This window comes from Salvelinus alpinus, chromosome 2 (assembly GCF_045679555.1).
Source record: "Salvelinus alpinus chromosome 2, SLU_Salpinus.1, whole genome shotgun sequence".
Taxonomy (NCBI): Eukaryota; Metazoa; Chordata; class Actinopteri; order Salmoniformes; family Salmonidae; genus Salvelinus; species Salvelinus alpinus.
In genome coordinates, this window is record NC_092087.1 from 124,661,970 (window position 1) to 124,676,418 (window position 14,449).

The 14,449-nt window shown below is 44.3% G+C and overlaps 1 long non-coding RNA gene across 1 annotated transcript; it reads left to right on the plus strand.

The window, feature by feature from the left end:
* The first annotated feature begins 1,316 nt into the window (after positions 1 to 1,316).
* On the plus strand, positions 1,317 to 2,908 carry LOC139551682 (uncharacterized). Its single transcript, XR_011670299.1, has 2 exons — positions 1,317 to 1,789; positions 2,022 to 2,908. It is a non-coding gene; the product is annotated as an uncharacterized lncRNA (long non-coding RNA).
* Positions 2,909 to 14,449: the final 11,541 nt, after the last annotated feature.

A 14,449-nucleotide genomic window follows, 5' to 3' on the forward strand; every position in this document is an offset into this window, starting at 1 on the left:
GGACTGCTTGATCGTGTCGTCTATGGCTGTAAAATACAGTAGACTATTCAAATGAATTGGTTAATTAACAACAATGAACATTTGGTGAATAAATATACTTGAAATAAAAACGCTTCCATCAATAGTCTATCTGAAACGGATCATTTACAAGAATAAATGGTACAAAGAGTAGAATATGAAATGCTGTAGCTGCTTCTGAGAATTGTTTGGCCTTAAGAAAAATAAATCTAGTTGGACCCCTGGACATTTCTAACACTTCTTGACAATCTTGCTCAGAAACGCAGCAAGACCATAGCTGTAATGTCAGGCAGGTGTTTGGAAAGGAGAGCTCACCTCTACATTCAGTAGTCTACATGATATGACCAAGATGTATCATAGTGGGGCAGCATGGGATTATAACTTTGCAACCTCGTTTCATAAGTGATCATGACGGAACTCTCTCAATCATAACCATGCTAAGATATTTTAATTATTCTTTATTTAAAAACAATATAACACTTTGTACAAACATATTACTTGTAAATTAGAATGGATATCTTATGTCGTAAATAAAACGTATCAGGTCTGAGGTTTTTAGGAGTACATTCATGATGTGATTCCAAGGAATGAAGGGAATTATTAACCTGGACTAGGTCTTTGTAAGTCTGGGTACCAGTCTAACCAGTCTTGTCCCTTCTGTTAAGACATGGTGCCCAGGCTAGGTCTTTGTACCTTCTTACATTTAAATACAATTGAAATAAAATTCAAATAATATACAGTATTATATACAAGACTTCTGTAACATTCTTGCACTTTGCACATTGACATTCTTAAGTTTCCAAATAGGGAACAAACTGTAAATCAACACAGGAACAGGAGGGTTGAAAGCATGGTATGTCTCATACAATGTGTGGAAGTAAAAATGGGGATCACGTGTTTCATTTAGGAGATAAAAACAACGCAAATTAATTGTATATAATTTTCTGTATCATTGAAGGAGATTTATTTGCCTACTGTGACCTACAGTTTGTACATAGTCAGCATATATCCTCTCTAGAGAATCTAGATGTACTGTATCCTGGACAGCCAGTCAATGCAATTTCCAGCTTTCATGCAGTTGCACACTCCTCTGTGTAGAAAGCTGGTACCCACAAAAGATGAACTCAGGTCTGATGTTTTTACATAGTCCATTGAAATCCCCTTATTCTAAAGAGCTTGGTATATGGAGTCCCTTCAAAAGCAATCTCTTAGTTCTAGTCCGAAATGATACCATATACCCTACTCCCTACATAGTGCACTTCTTTAAATCAGAGCCCTATGTGGGCTATATAGGTAATAGGGGGCCATTTAAGAGACAGTCCCAGTGTTCCCCAGTCACGCGTAGCGTCCACTGGACTTGATCTGACCCCCGGCAGGAGGAGTGGAGTGACTCTGGACTGGAGATCCTGAGCAGAGCTATCGCTGGCAGGAGGACCGCATAGGACATGTTTTCCAGGTCCTCTATGGTCACATTCTTAGAAAGAAATACAACAACTTTAATTGACAGCATTTCCTCCCCCTCTCTCCATTCCAGTGTCTCCCATTTCTACATTGGCAAGTGTCAGATAGACAGTGTGGGGCTGTCCATATACAGGTACTGCCGTCTAGCCCCGTACCTGGCTGGGGTCCACACTGGCCTGTACAAACGCATGCGCTGGAATGTGGAGAGACCCAGAGAGAGCCTACAGCAGGAAACGGATGGCGAGATGGAGGGACATCCAGAGGAGGACAAGCCAGTGGCAGGGAAAGAGAGAGCCACCAACACAGAGTAGTGAGTGAGAGAGAGGGGGGGTGGTAGAGAAAGGGTTTTAAAGTAAGGCACAACATGCCAATAAACGATAATTGTAATATTAGTGGCAAGAAAACTTTGGGACTCTTTTGAACTGAGATGTTCGATGACAATGTGCATTTTGAAATTCGGGCCTAAGAACAGTCGATCAGATGGCATCTCTCACTGCCTGTGTGACTGCCTGTGTGACTGTGTGTGTGTGTTTCTCATGCAGCTACTTCCTGTGCTACGAGGACGTCCCTGAGGAGCCTGCTGAGGGGGGCGATGGAGAGGGTAAAGGGGAGACGGTTGCTATAGGCAATATGGTCAAGATGTGGTCAATCGGTCAGTGGATTCAAAAGTATCCTGACCCCGTGAGAGACGACATCTACGACTGGTACAAGGTCACACTCAGATCGCTTCACAACACTCTTTCATCTTTGACTTGTTTAAAGAATACTTAAGAGTAAGTACCATGTTAATATAGCTCACACGGTGTGTGTGCCTGCGTGTGTGTTTGTGCATCTCTATGCGTGTGTGTTCGTGTTCGTTCCAGGGTGCTGTGCTGGGTTCCGCAGGCTAGGTACCACAGGCTGTTGTGTCTGGGAGGAGAGGATCCCTCTGCTGGCAACGCTACTGACTGCCTGCTGGGGGCGTCGTTTTCTCAACAGAGCCCAGTGGAAGGCCCCAGTCGTGAAACAACATAACAGAGACAAGCCACTGTTCTAGTACTGCCTTTGGCCATAACATGTTCTCAATGATTTAAAGGATTTAACATGACTTATTGTTAGCTTTACATTGTGTTATGTTCGGCTAATGTTTTCAAATCTAAGTAAATATTGGGAAGGACTTGAAGGACTGAACACTGACATAGCTCTGGTTCCTACTAGCCAGTCATCCATGACAAATGTTTTCCTTATGGTTCCTTACTTACTGTATAAAAACAAATATCATTTATAAAGACAGCAAGTTTTATTACCAGTTCCCTACCAGCTAGTGATATATTTGAACTGTATCTGATGTTGTCTATTCATATTCAAGGTTATATTTAGCATGTGTTACTGTATTGTGTGGTTGTTGGAAATCATTTTGTATGATAAGAATAAAACTATTGACCTGTCATTCATTTGCATGGGAGTGTTATTTTGTGAAAGAAAACAATTTATTGAAAAGAAATGATTGTGTTTCATAAATATTTAAAACATGTGGTCTCAGTACTGTACTTACATTGTAAATGATTTGTTTGTAAACAGTGGAGTAATACAACATTACATTTTGCCATATGGTTAAGATTGAATTTATTGATAATATTTCACGTTTGCAGTGCTGTTCTATCACGCAAAATAGCCCACTGTGACAACTAGGTATTTCAGAATGGAGACCCTTCTGTTCCAGAACAATTTCTAGCGCTGTCCTTGCCGCAGGTATTTTTTTGCTCACTTGAACCATTTAGTTGTGACATCACAATGTCTTATGTTTGCCAAAGATTCTAAAGTTCTAAATTTGAGCATTCTATACTTCTATATTTATACACATGTATTCTGAATTCAGACTGCTATAATACCCCACTCGTGTTGGTTGCATTGCTCGATTGTTTACTTCTTATTTAGGATTTAGTTCTAGTACAGTTTTGAAGTTTTAGTTCAGTTTTCTATAAATAAATATTTTCTAGCTTACTGGTCTCCTTTGGATAACTTGGAGCAAATATGGATGACTCTACATCCATCCAAGGGTCTTCTTGGGTCGATTGTTACCTTGATGAGCAGGTAAGTTTGCCATTAAGTATACAATAGTTCTCATGTGTTTAAGCATCTACTTTGATGTTTTCCTTTAGTATTTAATATGTTTTGGGCCGAACACATCCATGATAAATCTGATATCCTGAACAAAATGACACTGTCATGGCCATAAAATGTCCTGTGTGATTCCAATGCTAATATTAAACTCCTACTGTGTGTACAGATGCTGAAGGTGAAGGGTCACCAGAGACTCCATGAGATTGAGCAGGAAGTTCATAGAGAGCTGAGCGTGTCACCAAGCCAATGTCACCAGTCTCCAGGAGAGGTATACTCATACTTTTCCATTCCCTAAATTATAGTACACCATTGCTATCACCCACATAGACTGTTTATTTACCTATTATTGCACATTTAGTTCACAAAGGAACAGTTTGAACTAATGTCTTCTTCCTCTCTTTCATCTGAAGGTAACCATGGAGGGGCAGCAGCTCCTGACTGACAAGGCCAAGCCATCAGTTCCTTCCCATGAGCCTCTTGGTTCTGCAGCTCTGATGAGTGGCGACACGGCAGATATTCTCTCAGAGAAACAGGCCCAACCTGAGATCAGGTCAGATGAGATGCTCCAGGTGGAGTTCCTCAGCCAGACCCAGGTGGAGATTCCACAAGAGGTCAGGGAGGTCATGGACAGCCTGCTGGACAAGGTGGCAGATGGAGAAGCCCAGGAGGAGAAGGCTAAGGTCCTCGTGGCAACCCTGAACCCCTATCCTCCCTCATCCTCAGACGTTTATGTCATAAAGGTCCTGGACAGCCAGGCAGACAAGGTAAGACTGGATCCTTTATTTGTGAACTTTTGTTGTATACTACAATGTTAAAAAAGGGATCCAAACGGGTTCTTCGGCTGTCCCCATAAGATAACCCTTTTTGTTCCAGGTAGAAACTTTTTCGGTTCCATATACAATCCTCTGTAGAAAGGGTTCTACCTACAACCAAAAAGGGTTCTTCAAAGGGTTCTCCTATGGGGACAGCAGAAGAACCCTTTTAGGTTCTAGTTAGCACCTTTTCTCTAAGTGTAGTACTAAACCTGTACATGTAATAAGAAATACACTACAAGACGTGATAGGTAGTAAAGTATTGCAATGCCTCTCTTTCTCTTCTATGTGAAGGCAAAGAAGGTTGAGGCTCTTGACCTTAGCACATGTCCCATACTCCAAACGGCCCTCACAGACACTGAGACCGTGATGAAGACTGTATACAAGATCATGCCGAAGAAGGTTGTGGTACTTGGTTCCACCGTTAAGCATATCATCACCCAGGTTCTTCTTCAAGTAGATCCCCAAGCCTTTCAGGGGGGAGTCTATTTGGAGAAACCTGTTATCATCAACGACACCCAAGCTCTTCTGTGGTCGATTCCCTGGATCGAGGTCACTGAGGAGGAGGAGCTGTCGAACGGTCAGCAGTCCATTGATGCTTATGAGGTGGCTAAGACTGTCATCAACAACCTTGAGCAAGTGCTAGGCCCAAAACCTGTGCTGGCGAGAGCACTGGGAATCGGGTCACACATTTTGACAAGGTACATTGTTCATCTCGTAGGTCTATGCATTGCTAAGACAGTGCCCGTTGTTTATGCTGCCATTGAAGAGGAGAGACGTATTAGTCAGGATATGGTGAACATCTGTCCTCTACCTGCTAGATTGATCATTAGTGGAGAACTATTCAGTGACTTTGTGGTGAAGTTTATTCTAAAACTTCATCCAATGAATGGACGCGGTACTAAAAAGCTTGACCAACAGGCTCTGCTCTTACTGGTCGTTAAAATGGCCTCCGTTGCTTTTAACATCTTGAGGAAGATTCCAGGTATTTCTGTGGATGAAAATCTGTGCGCCCCCTTCTGCAACATGAGGCAGACAGTGTTGCACATGCAGAGTGCCATGATACATCAGTTTGGCACGACAATCAAGATAAAAAAGCTGGTTGGCATGAAGGACACGGTGATCATCTCCACCATCCCCAGCGCTATCTGTGAGGGGATCCTGATGGTGTACAAGGGCATCAGTGACACCTATCCGCTTCAAGTCCTCGGCCCACAGCGTCCAATAGCTAGGAGCTGCGAAGAGGCTATGGAGAGCAAACTCTTTGCAGTAGCCCTACCCGAGGACCTTAGGAAGACCATCTACAATCACTACGGGTCCCGGGTCGGGAAACTGACACTGTTCCTGAAGGCTTTCCCCCTGAATGACCACATCAAGTTGGAATACATCCGTCGTGTTTCTCTGCCTCGTTCCTCTAACAGAGATGTAGTCTGGATCGACCCCAAATACTTTGTTGGGGACGACGATGAAGAGGTTGTAACATCAAGCAACACAATGCCTGATAATCCTCTTGCTCTCGACGTCAGTCAGGCTGCCTTTTTGAAGCAGTTCCCACAGACTGATGTTTTCGAGTCAACCACAAAGGACTGTGGAAAGCCTGTGCAAGAACCGGCTCAGAAGGAGATCGAGAGGAACAAACCAAAGGTGACAAACCTTGATATTGTTCCTGTTATTCTTGTCAGGAAAGTCTTTGACTCTGTCTTCGCAGATTCATGTACAATCATGCAGCAATACGGTTCATGGGAAGACGTCCCACTTTGCAATGATATGGTAGAGCACATACATATCCAGGTTCAGAAAGAGGCATTGAAATACCAAAACCAAAGACTGTTCTTACGCACTCTGAGGAAGCTCAACGATGAGCCGGAGAAGATGGCCAAATTCTTAGAAGACGTCTCATTTTCTATCAAGAGCAAGTACTTCAGGACTTTCAATGACTGGCCATTGGTTAAAGCCCAGCTACACCCAGAAATACAGTCTCTGCTGGTCTGCGATATCATGGTCAGAGAGATCATGGCTCACCTGAGGCCTACCTTGACCTTCGCCAAGGACACCAAGAAGGGTGATGACCGGCCATACTGCATCAACATCCCGGTCAAGAGAGAGACCAGAACCCCGGATGATACAGGTAGAGCACTGCTACTGTTGGTGTGGTACATTCAGAATCAGGCCTAGTCTCTTGTAAATGACTTGTATTCCACAATGTTCTGTCATTCACAATTTCACGACAAAATCCGATGTAGAGTAAACAGCTACATGTCACAGTCAGCTAACCAGTTGGACAATAACAACTTGAACTCTTCCCTTCCGTTCAAATGTCCTATCTTGTCACATTTCCATTTCCCCTAGACAAGACCAAACTGGAGCTTCGCATTGAGAAAGCCAGCGCTGACAGAATGAAGAAACTCCTCACCCCACTTGAGAAGGTAAGCTACACAGTATTCTGTTTTGTCTCCTTGATAATATCAGTCAATTTGAATGTTGTCTGTCCCGTACTGAGCTGCAGCTTCAGCATTGAAAGGTTGCTGATGGTGATGGCTTCCTGAGGTTTGTTTCCACTACAGGAGGGGAGGAGGGCTAATAATTATGTTTGGAATGGAGTAACTGGAATGGCCTCAAACACATGGAAACCGTGTGTTTGATGTGTTCGATACCATTCCATTGACACCATTCCAGCCATTACTATGAGCCCGTCCTCCCCAATTAAGGTGCCTGTAGTTTCCACTCACCAACTCTGTTTGTTCACAGGAACCCGAACCCTTCTGGATGAAGGGACGGATGGCAATGATGGAGGAGGAAAATAATAAAAAGAAGAAGAAGGAGAAGAAGAAGGGTTGCGGCTGGTTCTGGGGTTTGTTTGGCCGTAAGAAAAAAACAGCGAAAGAATTGTGGATGGAGGATTGTCGCAGGCGCGGATACTAGACATCACATCCACACAAACCAAGCGTATGGACGCACACACATTTACACAGAGACAGATATAACAACAAGGCCTACCTCAGATCCCAAACAGACATATGTTGCCTGTCTAATAGTATGTCTTATTTTCCATTTTGGGATACAGGATGTGTATTTATAGCTTACCAGAGGCTATGTTTTGGCACCAAACTATTTTCTCTGTGAACTTTTATTTGAAAAATAAACCGTTTATTTTAAGTATTTTGCGTGTCTTTTATTTCTGATATATTTATTTTAAATTCCATATAGAGTAGCCTGATGCTCAACGTAACCAATAACCATAAATGTTATTGTTTTATGGTGTAGCCTGAAAATCTGTGTTTCAAATTGTGGTTTATGATTAGATAAACACGTTTACTTTGCTGAAAATACAGTATGTTTAGAATTTGGGGCTTTTGGTCTAATTTATACAGTAGACTATTGAAGGAGAAAGGAAACCGCACACTGCTCTTGATAGTATCACCGATATTTAATAAGCTTACGTATCGGCCTCACGGCCTTCGTCAGAGCTTTTGTGATTTTTAAAATTTACACTCTTATGTAGACCTGGCCCCACCCACATCCGTTCTACACATCTAAGGGGGTTGGAGGCAAAGGAAAAACAAATAAGTGCTACCAAATATAACAATATGCATTTCATAAACATTACAAACGTGTATAAATAAGGTGTATTGAACACGTCTCTAAAACCTCAATGAGGACATAGCAAGTCTCCATTAGTGAGTGGGTAAATCGTACGAAAAACCGTTTCATCATTAAGTCCTTTAGGAAATAATGTCTGGAGGGTGAAAATCCAAAAACATTATCTTTTACTCAGAGTATTATTAATATCTCCTCCCCTGTCTGATATCTTAACTTTCTCTATGCCACAAAATCTATAGGTGGAAATGTCATGCTTCAGGTCATTGAAATTTACAGCGACTGGATAATCCCTGTCGTTTCTCCTGATTGAATTTTTATGTTCACTAATTCTCTGTTTGAGAGAGCGGGTGGTTTTACCGACATAACCGAGCCCACATGGACATTTAATCATGTAAATAACATGGGTGGTGGAACACGTAATAATGTCATTTATTTGGAACCGTTTTCCTGCGTGTGGGTGGCAGAAATATTCACACTTTATCATATTGTGGCACTGTGCGCATCCTCTGCATTTATATCTACCATTTGGTAGAGGGCGTAAAAGAGCTTGGCTGATTTTCTTTTGTGGCTGGCAGTTGGCATGAACCAATTTATCGCGTAAATTGCGACCTCTCCTATACACAATAAGTGGTGGATATTTAAATTCAGCCGGCAAAACTGGGTCCGATGATAAAATATGCCAGTGTTTCTTGACCACAACTCCCACTTTTCGCGAATTCAAAGTATATGTAGTTGTGAACATTATGGAGTGTTCTTTAACTTTAGCGGGTCTTCTTTGTAGCAGTTCATCTCGTGTTTTTTCCAATGCCAAATTATGAGCTTCATCCACACATTGTGATTGTAGTATCTGGGATCTACATCTGTTTATATTAGTTACTATGCTGTTACTAAGCAGTGATGTATTACGACAGTGTTACGTTACTACACCTAATAGGAAATGCACATGCGCACTAGTGTGCCCGGGAACTGTAGAGCTCGAGAGGTTTTGACTAAACGAAAACTAACTGTACTCCCGTCTCCTGCCTGGTCATTTCTCCACAACACAAATATTAGAGTGGCGACGAGGTGATTACACTTCTTTAATGGGCATTGCTTGAAGGGAAGAATGTTCCGTGAGTAATGAAACTCAAAATAATTATGTAATTCGTCAGTTATTTTTTATTTTCTTTCGCCAGTAAAAAAAGGCTAAGCACTGCTAGCAGGTACAGTGTTCAGGAGCTGCCAAGTAGCAAGACTATTGGAGTCCAGAATAGCGACACTGCCCTCTGGTGGTTACATTTTTTTTAACTCATTGAACCCATTGAAATTAGGCGATCTCAGTGGAGAAATATTGTCAAGAAGAAAAAAAAAGGAAGAAGGAACGTAACACGGTGTAAAGTTGGGTTAATAAACCGTCAATTCGTAAACTCAAGCCTCTGTCTGGACAATTGTTCCTTTATGATCTAGTCAGGTCATTACAATATGATGGCAATGCTTGCACATGAGATTTAATAAAAGAGTCTACAAAGTTCGACAATGGCTCTAGCATTGAGCCTATTCCTGCAACCACTGGTCTGCCTGGATAGTTGCCTTGTTGTGTTTTAGGTTTGTGTAATTTCGGTCAAATGTATAAGCATGGACGTATGGCACATTTGCCGCAAAGATATTCATATTCAGGTTTTGAGATAAGGTGGTTTAATAGGGCTTGCTCCAGATTAGAGCATATATCCCTTTGGAACACCTGTGTGGGATCAACACTCAGTTTTCTATAGAAACGTTCATTGCTGAGTTGTCTCTGAATTTCTTCTTTATATTTTTCATAGTCTAAAACAACCACAGCACCCCCCTTGTCTGCAGGTTTTATAACCAAAGATGAATCTTTCATTAATTCATTGAGTGCCGGTTCTTCTGTTCTGTGAGATTCTTCTGAATATGGTTTGTTTGTCTCGTATATACTGACATGGCTTCTTGTTCGACTAACCTACAATAGGTATTAATCGAGGAGTTGTTAACCATGGGACAGAATTTGCTTTTGGGCTTAAAATGGGTACCAGTTCTTTGATGTGTTACTAGCTCCCGAATCAGTGTTTTGCGAAAACACATGCTTAAGTTTAATCTTGCGAAAGAATTTAAACAGATCTACTTTCGTATCGAATGGTTTATCTGTACATGTAGGTACAAAAGAGAGGCCCTTAGATAAGACAGCGAAAGAATTCCCACAGACTGATGTTTTCGTGTCAACCACAATGTAACGGTTTTCTAGATCTTCCTCCTCCTCAGACGAGGAGAGGAGAGAAGGATCGGAGGACCAATACGCAGCGAGGTATGATGCCATAATGAATTTATTAAATTAAAGACAAAACACGAAGAACACTTGAATAACTTACAAAATAACAAAACGAAGTCAACAGACCTGAACAAACGAACTTACATATACCCGAAGAACGCATGATCAAGAACAGACTACATAAAACGAACAAACCGAAAACAGTCCCGTGTGGTGCACAGACACAGACACGGAAGACAATCACCCACCAACAAACAGTGTGAACAGCCAACCTATATATGGTTCTCAATCAGAGGAAAACGTCAAACACCTGTCTCTGATTGAGAACCATATAAGGCTAATTACAAGTGACCTAAACATAGAAACACAAAACATAGAATGCCCACCCCAACTCACGCCCTGACCAACTAAACACATACAAAAATAACATAAAACAGGTCAGGAACGTGACAGAACCCCCCCCTCAAGGTGCGAACTCCGGACGCACCACCAAAAGTCTAGGGGAGGGTCTGGGTGGGCATCTGTCCACGGTGGCGGCTCAGGCTCTGGGCGTGGTTCCCACCCCACCATAGTCACTACCCGCTTTCGTAGCCTCCTCCAAATGGCCACCCTCCAAATTAACCCCACTGGATTAAGGGGCAGCACCGGACTAAGTGGCAGCACCGGACTAAGGGGCAGCACCGGACTAAGGGGCAGCTCCGGACTGAGGGACAGCAGCTCCGGACTGAGGGACGGCGGATCCTGGCTGGCTGGCTCTGGCGGATCCTGGCTGGCTGGCTCTGGCGGATCCGGTCTGGTGGAAGGCTCTGGCTGATCCGGTCTGGCGGAAGGCTCTGGCTGATCCGGTCTGGCGGAAGGCTCTGGCTGATCCGGTCTGGCGGAAGGCTCTGGCTGATCCGGTCTGGCGGAAGGCTCTGGCTGATCCGGACTGGCGGAAGGCTCTAGCGGCTCCTGTCTGGCGGAAGGCTCTAGCGGCTCCTGTCTGGCGGAAGGCTCTAGCGGCTCCTGTCTGGCGGACGGCTCTGTAGGCTCATGGCAGACGGGCGGCTTTGCAGGCTCATGGCAGACGGGCGGCTTTGAAGGCTCAATACAGACGGGCAGTTCATGCGGCGCTTGGCAGACGGACAGTTCAGACAGCGTTGGGCAGACGGGCAGTTCAGGCGCCGCTTGGCAGACGGGCAGTCCAGGCGCCGTTGGGCAGACGGGCAGTTCAGGCGCTGCTTGGCAGACGGCAGACTCTGGCCGGCTGAGACGCACTATAGGCCTGGTGCGTGGCGCCGGAACTGGAGGTACCGGGCTAAGGACACGCACCTTTAGGCTAGTGCGGGGAACAACAACAGGGCACACTGGACTCTCGATGCGCACTATAGGCCTGGTGCGTGGTACCGGAACTGGAGGTACCGGGCTGAGGGCACGCACCTCAGGGCGAGTGCGGGGAGAAGGAACAGTGCGTACAGGGCTCTGGAGACGCACAGGTGGCTTAGTGCGTGGTGCCGGAACTGGAGGCACCGGGCCGGAGACACACACCACAGGAAGAGTGCGTGGAGGAGGAACAGGGCTCTGAAAACGCACTGGAAGCCTGGTGCGTGGTGTAGGCACTGGTGGTACTGGGCTGGGGCGGGGAGGTGGCGCCGGAAATACCGGACCGTGCAGGCGTACTGGCTCCCTTGAGCACCGAGCCTGCCCAACCTTACCTGGTTGTATGCTCCCCATCGCCCGACCAGTGCGGGGAGGTGGAATAACCCGCACCGGGCTATGTAGGCGAACCGGGACACCATGCGCAAGGCTGGTGCCATGTAAGCCGGCCCAAGGAGACGTACTGGAGGCCATATATGTAGAGCCGGCTTCATGGCATTTGGCTCAATGCTCAATCTAGCCCGGCAGATACGAGGAGCTGGTATGTACCGCACCGGGCTATGCACACGTACAGGAGACACCGTGCGCTCTACTGCGTAACACGGTATCTGCCCGTACTCTCGCTCTCCACGGTAAGTACAGGGAGTTGGCGCAGGTCTCATACCTGACTTCGCCACATTCCCTTTAAGCCCCCCCCCCAATACATTTTTGGGCTTGTCTAACAGGCTTCCTACCGCGTCGTCGTGCTGCCTCCATTCTCCGGTATCCCTCCGCACATTGCTCCATTGAATCCCAGGCGGGCTCCGGCAGTCTCCTTGGGTCGATCGCCCATCTGTCGATCTCCTCCCATGAATTATAACCCAGATGCCTCTCCACCTTCTGTTTCCGTGCTTGCTCCTCAAATCGCCGCCTCTCTGCTTTCGCTGCCTCCAGCTCAGCTTTGGGGCGATTATATTCTCCTGGTACTTCTCGGTCCAGAATTTCCTCCCAATTCCTGTAATCCTGCGTTTGTTGTTGCTTCTTTCTCCCTCGTTGCTTGATCCTTTGTTGGTGGGTGATTCTGTAACGGTTTTCTAGATCTTCCTCCTCCTCAGACGAGGAGAGGAGAGAAGGATCGGAGGACCAATACGCAGCGAGGTATGATGCCATAATGAATTTATTAAATTAAAGACAAAACACGAAGAACACTTGAATAACTTACAAAATAGCAAAACGAAGTCAACAGACCTGAACAAACGAACTTACATATACCCGAAGAACGCATGAACAAGAACAGACTACATAACGAACAAACCGAAAACAGTCCCGTGTGGTGCACAGACACAGACACGGAAGACAATCACCCACCAACAAACAGTGTGAACAGCCAACCTATATATGGTTCTCAATCAGAGGAAAACGTCAAACACCTGTCTCTGATTGAGAACCATATAAGGCTAATTACAAGTGACCTAAACATAGAAACACAAAACATAGAATGCCCACCCCAACTCACGCCCTGACCAACTAAACACATACAAAAATAACATAAAACAGGTCAGGAACGTGACACACAAAGGACTGTGGAAAGCCTGTGCAAGAACAGGCTCCGAAGGAGACCGAGAGGAACAAACCAAAGGTGATAAACCTTGATATTGTTCCTGTTATTCTTGTCAGGAAAGTCTTTGACTCTGTCTTCGCAGTTTCAAGTACAATCAAGCAGCAATACGGTTCATGGGAAGACGTCCCACTTTGCAATGATATGGTAGAGCACATACATATCCAGGTTCAGAAAGAGGCATTGAAATACCAGAACCAAAGACTGTTCTTACGCACTCTGGTGGTTATTTTTTTTTTTTAACTCATTGAACCCATTGAAATTAGGAGATCTCAGTGGAGAAATATTGTCAAGAAGGAAAAAAAAGGAAGAAGGAACGTAACACGGTGTAAAGTTGGGTTAATAAACCGTCAATTCGTAAACTCAAGCCTCTGTCTGGACAATTGTTCCTTTATGATCTAGTCAGGTCATTACAATATGATGGCAATGCTTGCACATGAGATTTAATAAAAGAGTCTACAAAGTTCGACAATGGCTCTAGCATTGAGCCTATTCCTGCAACCACTGGTCTGCCTGGATAGTTGCCTTGTTGTGTTTTAGGTTTGTGTAATTTCGGTAAAATGTATAAGCATGGACGTATGGCACATTTGCAGCAAAGGTATTCATATTCAGGTTTTGAGATAAGGTGGTTTAATAGGGCTTGCTCCAGATTAGAGCATATATCCCTTTGGAACACCTGTGTGGGATCAACACTCAGTTTTCTATAGAAACGTTCATTGCTGAGTTGTCTCTGAATTTCTTCTTTATATTTTTCATAGTCTAAAACAACCACAGCACCCCCCTTGTCTGCAGGTTTTATAACCAAAGATGAATCTTTCATTAATTCATTGAGTGCCAGTCCTTCTGTTCTAGTGAGATTCTTCTGAATATGGTTTGTTTGTCTCGTATATACTGACATGGCTTCTTGTTCGACTAACCTACAATAGGTATTAATCGAGGAGTTGTTAACCATGGGACAGAATTTGCTTTTGGGCTTAAAATGGGTACCAGTTCTTTGATGTGTTACTAGCTCCCGAATCAGTGTTTTGCGAAAACACATGCTTAAGTTTAATCTTGCGAAAGAATTTAAACAGATCTACTTTCGTATCGAATGGTTTATCTGTACATGTAGGTACAAAAGAGAGGACCTTAAATAAGACTGAGACTTGCGCGTCAGTAAGGTCTTTTTTGGAGAGGTTAATTACCGCGTCATGCTGTAGCTCCGTGTCCACGGCCTGTGTTCCTGGTCTCCTCTTC